The 12,260-nt window shown below is 45.3% G+C and overlaps 1 protein-coding gene across 2 annotated transcripts in view; it reads left to right on the forward strand.

The window, feature by feature from the left end:
- SEL1L3 (SEL1L family member 3) overlaps window positions 1-12,260 on the forward strand; it is a 108,188-nt gene that overhangs the window by 17,851 nt on the left and 78,077 nt on the right. The window lies entirely within an intron of this gene.

Consider the following 12,260-nt stretch of genomic DNA (forward strand, 5'->3'; position numbering starts at 1 on the left):
AATGCAAACTGTATATTTTAACCCAAATGTCACAGGGTCACAGCCACTGAAGGATCAATGGAGGAGGCTCCTATGCCTTTTTTCAGCCTTCTTTAAGCACTGGGGTTGGAGGTCACTGGCTATGTGCATTTGGAAGAAGAGGGCTATGGTTCTCTCCTTTGTTGCAGGGGGCACCTTGCTGTGTGGATGTGGAGTGCCTGCCGGCTCTCTCCCCGTCCTGCAACGGGGAGCCTATCCAGGCATGCTCCCAGGCACTCACCCCGAGCCTGGTCGTGTTTGTTAAAGTGGGACCCTATGATCATCTGTAACAGAATCACCCAGGGCTTTTGTTGCAAATGCAGATTCCCAGTCCTCATCTATTTCCTGCTTAGACAGGATCTGTAGGGTGTCCGACCCTGGAATTCACATTTTAAATACATTTCCATGACTCTGATGCACCTTAAAGCTTAAGAATCCTGGGAGCGAGGATAGAGCTGGTGGGACTTTGGGTTAAAGTGGCTGGACCCCCAGGCAGACCTGGAGGGTGGAGGAAATCCAATGGCAGTGAATATTTCCTGGGGTCACTTCCAAACAACCCTGCATATAATGAAAATAGAATGGACCAGAATAACCATGTGGTATATAGTTGGTCAGAGGCCACTTGCTGTAGAACCAACACATTTGGCATTTAAAAATACTCTTTATTTTGAAATAAATAGAGATTTGCAGGAAGTTGCAAAAATGGGAGCGAGTCCTTGTTTATTTCCCCCAGCTCCCCCTAACTGACATCTTCCCTAACTAGAGTCCAATATCAAAACCAGGAAACTGACGCTGATCTAATACCCCTAACTAGACTGCAGACCTTCTTCAGAGTACACCCGTTTTTACAAGCACTTTTGTGTGTGCATAGTTCTAGACAATTTCATCCTACATTTTATTTTATAGTCCTCTTCTGTGCCTGGTTTATGTCTGAGCAGTGCTTTAAATGTAGAAAAATCTAGAAGAAGGATCCCTTTTCTGTCTTTCTGTGTGTGTGTGTGAGTGTGCACATTGAGGGTAGGGTGGGATGGGCAGTTAAGCCTCTGAAATAGCCAAGCTGCATGCATTTTGATGATCCGTGTGCATCCCTCTTCCAGGCAGGGCCCCATGCTAGCATCTGTCTGGAATGCCTTCCCCGGGGATACCTAATTTGTTAAGGAGAAGGCAGCACGGGGCACAGGCAGCCACAGTTTTGCTTTGCCTCCGATTGATTTTGTCAGGGCTTAATGATTCCATTTCATGTTTGGCAAATCACATATTTCTCATTGAAGAATGAATCTCAAGCTGGAAGTTTTCAAATGAAGTCATTTATGAACCGGCTGAGTTCTTAGGGTGCCCGAACATACCCTTAAAACGCGAAACGTCTTTTCTTTCTTTTGTTGTTCCTTCTCAGTAGTCACTGGGTTCAGGAACAGCACAGTGGGTTTTTTTTCTCCCTACCTCCTTCAGACCATTACTTTTGGGGCGAGAACCAGTCTAATAAAGGCATAATGCGGAAGGAAACCTTTTATAAGAGTCAAAGTCACTGACAATGGGGGGCGCTCCATCCACCCGCAAAACCAGCTATTTGCTGGGCTGAGGTTTGTTCACCAGGAAAGGGGAGCACTTCCCCGCCCTGTCTTAAAAAGGAAATCAAAAGAGAGTCTGCCACAAGGCCCGTGGAAAGTGTCCACGACCTTTGTTCTTGATATCAGCGGCGCAATGGAAGGGGGCCAGGCCTCTGGCTGGTTCCCAGCAGGGGCTTCTTTATTCTGCTCTTGAAGAACGAGAGTCAAGTCGGAACAACAAGGTGGCATTAGGGCGCCGCGGGGGCGCTTTCATGCCTGGCCCCATGGCAGTCTGCCGCCAGCCCTGGTGTGGAGTGGGGGGGACCTGTTCTGTATCAAGTGCCTGTTGCCCTACAGGAGCTCTGCGTCTGAACTAAGTGCCCCCTGACTCGCTTGCATTTTCTTTTCTCTTTATGAAGAGAGAGCCCAGTCTCGGCGCACACACGTTCCGTCTGTGTGGTTGGAGCGCCCCTCCACCTAAAGCCTTCAGTTAGGCTTCTGGGGCCAGAGCTGTGCGCCCTGATGCGCTTTGCAGCTCATCTCCCATGCTGGGATTGTGCCAGGCCGGCCGGTGGGCTGGTTTTGGGTGGAGGTGCAGCCGGCTTCCGCCCAGCCCTGCTGGGTCAGCCTACCCCGGATCAGAAGCTGGCAGCCTTTCAGGACACGTTTGTGCCAAGGCTCGGCCACGTGCCTTGCCAGTGCACCTGTTCCTGCCGTCAGCCAATAGATCCACCCTGCCCGGCCCGCTGATTGTCTGTTCCCTCGGGGGGAGGACACCGGGCATTATCTGCTGCCCTGTCACACGTGTGCCTGATTCACACATGAGCTCACCCAGAGAAAGAAATCAACCGCTCGGGCTGGTGGCTCCAGGGGCGCACCTGGACTGCGCGTTCTGTTGTGAGAGGTCAGCTGGCCCTGGGGCCTCCGTCTTCAGCCCCGACCACGTATTCAATCGCTGTTCACCCCGTGTCTGCTGTCATCCTGGTCTAAGCCACCATTGTCCCTGTCTGGATTCTGGCCGCAGTCTGCAGATGGCCTCCCCACTGGCCCTCGTCCCCCTACGCAGCGGCCCCTGATGGAGGAGGGAAGGATCACCCACGTCCCTGAGCATGGCCTGTGGAATCTGTCCCTGTCCCCTTAACCGGCCTCATCTCCTGCCGCGCTCCGCCTTGCCCGCCTGTTCCAGCCATGCAGGCCTGCTCGCTTCTCCCTTGATGTACCAAGTTCATTCCCGCTTTGAGACATTTGCATCACTGTCCCCTCCCCCTAACATGCTCCTCCCCCAGATCGCTGTGTGACTTGCTCTCTTACCTCCTGGCAACCTCTGCACGAATGTCATCTTCCTGGGGACAGCTCCCGGGACCACCTTATCTAAGACGGCAGCCCTGCCCGGGTGCGCCCGCCACACCGGTATCCACCGTTTATTTCCTTCATGACCTTAGCACCCCCAGGCCTTGTAATTCAATGTACTGACTGGTTTATTTGCCTGGGGAGTGTCTCTGTACTAGCGCACAGGCTCCACCAGGCCTGGTTTATTTGGTTCTGGTGCCTGATGTGACACCCCGTACATAGCAGGCACGTGACAACTGCTTGCTGATTGAAGGATGAGGGCTCTTAGCCAAGAGGCAAGGACCCTGTCTCTCTTAGCTTATGTGTGGCCATCACACTGTGACAGCCTTCTCACGTGGCCATGCTAGGGAGCGTGTGGGGCGGGGTCAGCCGGGTGCCTTCCCTCGGGCCTGTACACACTGGGGCTTCCTGGGTGGAGGCCGTTTCCGCTGTGCTGCTTAAGGCTCCAGTGATTCTCCTTTGCAACTACACCTGAGCCCACCTTCACCCTGCACCTGCCCTCTAGTTCGAGTCTGTGATCCCTCATCTGTAATGCCTTGGCTAATGCATCTCTTTTTACTGGAAGCTGCCACCCCGCCCCTGCCCCCCAACACTCTCCCAGCCCCACGCCACCTTTCATGTTTTCCTAGCAAAATCATAGTCATATTTCAGTAGTCCGCTCAAATTTTCTACTTCCCCACAAGGGTTTCTCTTTTCTTTTCTTTCCTTTTTTGATCCTCAAATCAGAAACTAACTTTCTGCCCTCCAGCTTCCTCTAGTTCTCTCTTGGTACTCACCACCCCTTATGATGTGTATCATGTTCAATTCCATAAAGACTGATTGAACACCTATCCTGCGCCAATTTCTTTACTAAGTCTGGAGATTCAAAGATGCAGACGTGGTCCTTCTCTTTAAGGTGGTTATCCAGAAGTAAACACAGCTCCCAATAGTAACAGTCACTTTCCCTTACTCAGTGTGTGCCAGGAGCTGTGCTAAGGGCTTGTGCAAGTATCTAATTTAATACCAGTGCACTACTGTCATTATTTATAGAGGAGGAAACTGACTCAGAGAACTAGAGTAATTTGTCTAAAGTCACACAGCTAATGATGGAGCTAGGACTTGAACTCAAGTAGTTTGTTTCCCAAACACCATACTTAACTACTAAGCTATATTGCCAGGGGATGTTGTGAAACTATTTAAGTCACTTATTCATAGAAAAAAGTTACTGAGCAATCTGCATCTTAGGTACTTTGCAAGGGTTCTTCACAGAGGAAGTGACATTTGAACAGAATTTTTAAGAAGGAGTAGAGTTTCCATAGTCAGAAAAAGAATATAGGAAAGAACCCACCTGCTGGTGCAGGAGACATAAGAGGCACAGGTTCGATCCCTGAGTCAAGAAGATCCCCTGGAGGAGGGCGTGGCAACCCACTCCAGCATTCTTGCCTGGAGAATCCCATGGACAGAGGACCCTGGCGGGCTACAGTCCATGGGGTCACAGAGTCAGACACGAATGAAATAACTTAGCATGCACACACGCACATCCAGGCAGAAGGGAAAAAAAGAGAAGGGAATGCAGTCTGATGCGGGAATGGGGACGAGCCTGCAACCCTTGGAATGAGGGATGGCAAATGGGTTTCGTCTTGCTTGCCAGCTCAGAGCAATGGGGGTGGCTACCTAGAGCACAGTGCTGAGAAGGATTCAGAGGCTGAGTCTGTGCTTAGTTAGAGACGCCGTGTGGATTGAGTACCAGTGCCTGCCACAAGGGGAAGTGTGGAGTAGCCACACTTGAGCTTTTGTTCAGGTAGAGTCTCAAGTATGAGGTGGGCAGTTCAGAAAAGACTGGAAAGGCAAGTTGGGGCAACACTTTGGAGTTCCTTAAATGCCTTGCTCAGATGTAGCAAGCATTTTGTTCTGCTTCCACCTGATGCGTGCTCAGTCCAACTCTGTGACCCCGTGGACTGTAGCCAACCAGACTCCTCTGTCCATGGCATCTCCAGGCAAGAATACTGGAGTGGACCGTCCTGCCTGCCTCCAGGAATCTCTTATGTCTCCTGCACTGGTACTTCCACCTAGATGAAGATTTTTCTGACTTTCCCTCTTAGGTCAGAAACTGGCCGTCTCCTTCTTCTCCACTCTCTTTTCCTGTCACTAAAAATTCATTCTCATTTTCAGACCCAATGGATTATAAGTAAGATTTCCTTATAACAAAATTTGTTTAAAACAAAATCATGGAAGACTAAGTCAAATTTTGGAGACAGACTTTATGTGTCTCTGTGAAATTATCAGTTTATTCAGTGGAACAATTCAAGTTAATGATATGATGATGCTTTTTGTAATTATAAGAACTACAAATGTGACACTCTTAGAAACAAAAGAGACTTCTTTCTTTCCCCCAGGTAATCACTGTAGACTTGGGTTTTTCAGTAATACCATTAATGAATGCCTAGCGTCTGCATTGCCCGTTATGATTTTCAAGTCACTTTTTCCATGCACAGTGTCTCATTTAACTCTCATAAGAGCCCTGGGGGAGGACAGTATTCTCATTCTCTTTTTACAGAGGAGACAATTGAGGCTCCAGGAACTTGTTTAATGGAGTCCAAGTTCTTGGTTCTTTCAACTTTGCTAAGCTGCTTCTCTGACATGTGCTAACACAATTCCAACTCAGGTTCTAAATGAGAAGGAATACACTTTTTTCTAAGTTGAAATTTTACTGACGTGAATCACCCTGTTTTCCTCACCCACTGGACTTTGCCTCTTTGAAGTGGATTGAACTGCCGGGGCACCCAGGGCAGGCAGGCCTTTGCATGTGGCAGGCTCCTTCTCCCTGCCTGCTGGAAATGCCCAGAGATGTTGTTCTTTTCTCTTGTAGCCAACAAAGTAATACATGTACCTGGTTAAAAAATTCAGAGAGTGTTAAAGGGTTTGGAAAAGTGAAAAGTGAAGTCGCTCAGTCGTGTCCGACTCTTTATGACCCCATGGACTGCAGCCTCCCAGGCTCCACCGTCCATGGGATCTCCAGGCAAGAGTACTGGAGTGGGTTGCCATTTCCTTCTCTAGGGGATCTTCCCGACTCAGGGATTGAGCCTGGGTCTCCTGCGTTGCAGGCGGACGCTTTTCCCTCTAAGCCACCAGGGAAGCAAAATTCCTACCTGCCCCACTCTTTTGGTCCTATTTCTTAGAGGCAAACTCAATAACACTAGATTCTGTGTTTCCTTCCAGGGAAGTTCTCTGCCCATATAATCGTTAGGCTGATAGACCCTTCTCTTCATACTCACGTGGGAAGATACTAAAGATTCTGCTTTGTGCCCATTAACAATATGGCAGAAATTTTTTCTATGTCAGTACAGGAAACACAACCACATTCTTTGCAATAGCTCCCTAGCATTGCATTGCCTGACAGTCCATAATTTATTTTCCCTGTCCTCTGCTGATGGTCATGCAGGTCATCTCTAGTCTTTTACTGTTAGCAACAAGGTTTCTGTAAGCACCTTTGTACATGTATCTTTGTACACACAAATAAATATGTTTGGAGGATAAATTTCTGGGAGTGGAATTTATTTATACTTAAGACTCCTAGTGTTGAATATCTTTTTTTTTTCATTTATTTTTAAGTTGGAGGCTAATTACTTTACAATATTGTAGTGTTTTTTGCCATACATTGACATGAATCAGCCATGGATTTACATGTGTTCCCCATCCCGATCCCCCCTCCCGCCTCCCCCCCCATCCCATCCCTCTGGGTCTTCCCAATGCACCAGGCCTGAGCACTTGTCTCATGCATCCAACCTGGGCTGGTGATCTGTTTCAATGCTATTCTCTCAGAACATCCCACCCTCGCCTTCTCCCACAGAGTCCAAAAGTCTGTTCTGTACATCTGTGTCTCTTTTTCTGTTTTGCATATAGGGTTATCGTTACCACTTTTTAAAATTCCATATATATGCGTTGGTATACTGTATTGGTCTTTATCTTTCTGCCTTACTTCACTCTGTATAATGGGCTCCAGTTTCATCCATCTCATTAGAACTGATTCAAATGAATTCTTTTTAATGGCTGAGTAATATTCCATTGTGTATATGTACCATAGCTTCCTTATCCATTCATCTGCTGATGGGCATCTAGGTTGCTTCCATGTCTCCTAGTGTTGAATATCTTATAGGCTTCCTTTGTCACTCACTTCATTGCCTAGTACCCTTTGCAGGAAGAAATTCCAACCTAAATCATACTTGCTAGAAAGTAGAATTTTTTGTTCCCAGGCTTTGGCTTTAAGGACAATAAAACTCCCAATCACCACTGCCTGTTTAGTGTCCTGTATTTGGAAAGTAGATTGAATTATCATCATTCTAACTTTACTTCTCTAGGTTGGAAAATCTTAGCTTATTTTCCTCCAAGTTCCCCTTACAGACTTTTAGCCTCAGGAACATCTCCTGGAGAAGGAAATGGCAACCCACTCCAGTATTCTTGCCTGGAAAATCGCAGGGATAGAGGGATCTGGTGGGCTATAGTCCATGGGGTTGCAAAGAGTCAGACACGTCTGAGCAACTAAACAACAAAACAATGAATTCTTTGCCTCAAGACTATCTCTAAAGAAAAGTGAAAGTGAAAGTCACTCAGTGGTGTCCGACTCTTTGCCACCCCATGGACTGTAGCCTGCCAGGCTCCTCTGTCCATGGAATTCTCCAGGCCAGAATAGTGAAGTGGGTAGCCGTTCTCTTCTCCAGGGGATCTTCCCAACCCAGGGATCAAACCCAGGTCTCTCTCTCCCATTGCAGGCAATTTGTTATTGTCTGTGCCAGAACTTTTCCACAAAAGGACTGAGGATATCAGCTGCATCACTGTGGTGTATTTGAAGCTCATCCTGAATAGGGCTTTGTTATGTAGAAACAGGAACTTCCCCAAAGCAGGTGTCCCTGTCAGGGCTCAGAGCATTCTGTTTAACTAGAGAATGGGCTGTGTAACCCCCCAGCCATCCCACTTAGAGTGATAACAGTTCAATTCAGTCACTCAGCTGTGTCCAACTCTTTACATCCCCATGGACTGCAACACACCAGGCTTCCCTGTCCATCACCAACTCCTGGAGCTTGCTCAAACTCATGTCCATCAAGTCGGTGATGCCATCCAACATCTCATCCTCTGCATTCCCCTTCTCCTCCTGCCTTCAGTCTTTCCCAGCATCAGGATCTTTTCCAATGAGTCAGTTCTTTGCATCAGGTGGCCAAAATATTGGAGCTTCGTCTTCAGCATCAGTCCTTCCAATGAATATTCAGGACTGATTTCCTTTAGGACGGACTAGTTTGATCTCCTTGCTGTCCAAGGGACGCTCAAGAATCTTCTCCAATGCCAGTTCAAAAGCATCAATTCTTTAGCACTCAGCTTTCTTTATAGTCCAACTCTCACATCCATACATGACTACTGGATAAATCATAGCTTTGACTATATGGACCTTTGTCAGCAAAGTATATGGATCTTTGTTAGCAAAGTAATGTCTCTGCTTTTAAATACGCTGTCTAGGTTGGTCATAGCTTTTCTTCCAAGGAGCAAGCCTCTTTTAATGTCATGGCTGCAGTCACCATCTACAGTGATTTTGGAGCCCAAGAAAATAAAGTCTCTCACTGTTTCCATTGTTTCCCCATCTATTTGCCATGAAGTGATGGGACCAGATGCCATGATCTTAGTTTTCTGAATGTTGAGTTTTAAGCCAACTTTTTCACTCTCCTCTTTCACTTTCATCAAGAAGCTCTTTAGTTCTTCTTTGCTTTCTGCCATAAGGATGGTGTCATCTGCATATCTGAGGTTATTGATATTTCTCTCAGCAATTTTGATTCCAGCTGGTGCTTCATCCAGCCCGGCATTTCACATGATGTACTCTGCATATAAGTTAAATAAGCAGGGTGATAACATACAGCCTTCACGTACTCCTTTCCCAATTTGGAACCAATCCGTTGTTCCATGTCTGGTTTAACTGTTGCTTCTTGACCTGCATACAGATTTCTCAGGAGGCAGATCAGGTTGTCTGGTATTCCCATCTCTTGAAAAGTTTTCCACAGTTTGTTGTGATCCACACAGTCAAAGGCTTTGGCGTAATCAATAAAGCAGTATATGTTTTTCTGGAATTCTCTTGCTTTTTCAATGATCCAATGGATATTGGCAATTTGATCTCTGGCTCCTCTGGCTTTTCTAAATCCAGCCTAAACATCTGGAAGTTCATGGTTCACGTACTGTTGAAGTCTGGCCTGGAGAATTTTGAGCATTACTTTGCCAGCGTGTGAGATGAGTGCAATTGTACGGTAGTTTGAACATTCTTTGGCATTGCCTTTCTTTGGAATTAGAATGAAAGCTGAATTTATCCAGTCCTGTGGCCACTGCTGAGTTTTCCAAATGTGATGGCATATTGAGTGCAGCACTTTCACAGCATCATCTTTTAGGATTTGAAATAGCTCAACTGGAATCACCTCCACTAGCTTTGTTTGTAGTGATGCTTCCTAAGGCCCACTTGACTTCACATTCCAGGATGTCTGGCTCTAGGTGAGTAACCACACCATCATGATTATCTGGGTCATGAAGATATCTTTTTTGTATAGTTCTTCTGTGTATTCTTGCCACCTCTTCTTAATATCTTCTGCTTCTGTTAGGTCCATACCATTTCTGTCCTTTTTTGTGCTCATCTTTTTTTTTTTAATATCACTCAGGGTGATATATATTTTTTAAAATATCACTCAGGGTGATATTCAAAACATTTAAGAAATAGTACGGGGTGGTGGGCCCAGGAAGGCTCCTGCAGGCACTGGCCCTGGTGCTGAAACAGGATGTGCTGAATATCCTTGCTGAGCCAGATTCTACTCTGAAGGAGAAGCCAGAGTGGGTATTGTGTGTGTGTTGGGGCACATCATCTCAACAATATGGACATATTTCAGTATTTTAACAACCAGTATAGCCGCACATGGGCATGCCAGCTGAACATCAGCCTAGTTCTCTCTGGAAGGACTTGTGAGATGTGATGTGGTTTAATAATGAGCACATTGGTTTGCAGTGGGAGACCAGGTTTGAGTCATATCTGGGTCTCGTATTAGTTATATGACCTTTAACAAGACGTGAACACTTCTCTTGTCTCCAAATGAAGGAGTTTCACCATGTTGAATCTAATGCTTCTTCTTGCTCTAAAATTTGAGGAAACAAAGCAATAAAAGTGGCCAAAGGAGTGGGTTCCAGACCTGAACTGTTTCTATTGCATTTTGTGTTTATGTCACAATGATGCCTCTTCCCCATGTAACTTTCTCATTCAAGATTAGCCAAAGAAATGGATTTGGGGGAAGGATCTGAAAAAATAGACATTTAATTTTTGACTTGAGGAGCATGGGGAACATTGTAGAATTATGGAACATGTTGGGTGAAAGAGACATAGATTCAGATCCTGATTTGGCCACAGCTGTGTTCACTTGTTCATTCATCCATCCACTCCCTAAATGTTTTTTGAGCCTCTATCATGTTTTGGCCACTGTTCTGGCTCTGAGGATGGATTAAACAATGAAGTAAAGTCCTTGCTGTCTTGGAGCTTACATTCTATGTAAGCAATTAATTTAACCTCTTTGAGCCCATGTTTTGAACTCAAGTTTTCCTACCTGTAAATCCTTCAATAGGCAATGGCATTGTTACTGCTATTTCCCGTTTAATGCCTATGACAATCATCACAAATCAATTAAAGCACTCCAAGCAGCCAGTCAGTTACTGGAGGATGTTGCTTATCCTGGGCTAATATTTTATGTTGATGCATTTTCTGTAGATGAATTCTCAAGTCTTTCCCTACTCCAAAGTTTTTCATTCTTACTTAGTTGTGTCTGACTCTTTGTGACCCCGTGGGCTATAGCCCACCAGGCTCCTCTGTCCATGGAATTTTACAGGCAAGAATACTGGGGTGGGTAGCCATGCTTTTCTCCAGGGGAATCTTCCCAACCCAGGGATCAAACCTGGGTCTCCCACATTGCAGGCAGATTCTTTACTGACTGAGCCACCAGGGAAGCCCAGTTTTTCATTCTTATTCATTATTTCTAATGAAATGGGAAGACAATATTGTACTGAGGGAAACTAATAGAACTCCAAATCATAGAACTATTATTAAAGCTACAGATTTTACAAGAAAACCATCATCACTTTGGTTTTGTTGGACACAAAAGATATGTGTTATTGTAAAATTATTTTAGATCTTTGGGTCTTAGATTTTGCCTCCACAGTCTTTTGCTGCAAGTTCTCCTATTCAACTAGCTTTACTTTGATCCCTGGATAAAGGAAAGGCTCATCAACATTCACTTTTGACTCCTTTTGCTTTGGAAACCTCCTTTATGAAACCTCCTTTTACTGTAGTCAGGTGGGGCAGAATCAAATCCTGCTCATTCTGATAAATTTTTCTACTATATACTAGATAACTCAACAGCAATCACCAGCAGAAGGCTTCCCAGGAGGCTAACGTGGCCAACTGGTCTCCTATGTTTTGCTCACCTCAGTGGAAGCCAGCCAAGTTTGGGCTGATATCAACCTCTTGGTCAGTTTTTTCCCCTGGATTCTGAAGACACCCTTGTAGTATTTCCATTTCTAATCTTCTTTCCCGGCTCCCATAACTGACCAGCAAGTCCAACGTGCCCACATCGAGCTCAAATTGCAAAGAAAAAAGTTTGAAGTATTTCTGTTGGAATTAATAACTCCACCCTTTGGGGTTTCTAAATGTATCTCTGAGACTATGAAAACATCACTCTTATGATTTCCAAGTTATAATGAACTAGAGGTACCTCTTTATATAGTGAAGCATTTTTCCCCAATGAGGAATGAGAGCTGGGGTGTCCTCTATCCCAGGCTGAGGCTCCCATAATTTTTGCCAATACTGTCATTTGGTAACTTGCCCAGAAGTCAACTCTTCCCTCTCTAAGAAGACCAGGAAAACAGATTATTGCCTCCATTTAAATAGACCTTTAGACCAAGGAGCATTTTAAGAAAGAGAAAAGATGATCTTTATTTCTAGGTTGAACTCAGTGAATTAATTTTTCTTTGAAGTGGAGTGGAGTATGGGAAATAAAAAATCCATACTAACCTTGTAGACCTTAAATACAGATGAAATAACTCAGTTTTCCCGGTAAGATTTGTTACAGATACTCCTCTTTTCTAGAGCCACAGAACTCTCCCACATGTGCAAAGTAAAGTGGAAGACTCTCTAGTTTTTTTGTTTTTTGATTCTTTTTTAAAAATTAGTTATTTTTAATTGAAGGTTAATTGCTTTACAGTATTGTGTTTTCTACCAAACATCAATATGAAACATCCATAGGTTACTCATGTCCCCTCCCACTTGAACATCCTTCTCACCTCTCTCTCCATCCCACCCCT

Source organism: Cervus canadensis, chromosome 19 (genome assembly GCF_019320065.1).
Source record: "Cervus canadensis isolate Bull #8, Minnesota chromosome 19, ASM1932006v1, whole genome shotgun sequence".
Lineage (NCBI taxonomy): Eukaryota > Metazoa > Chordata > Mammalia > Artiodactyla > Cervidae > Cervus > Cervus canadensis.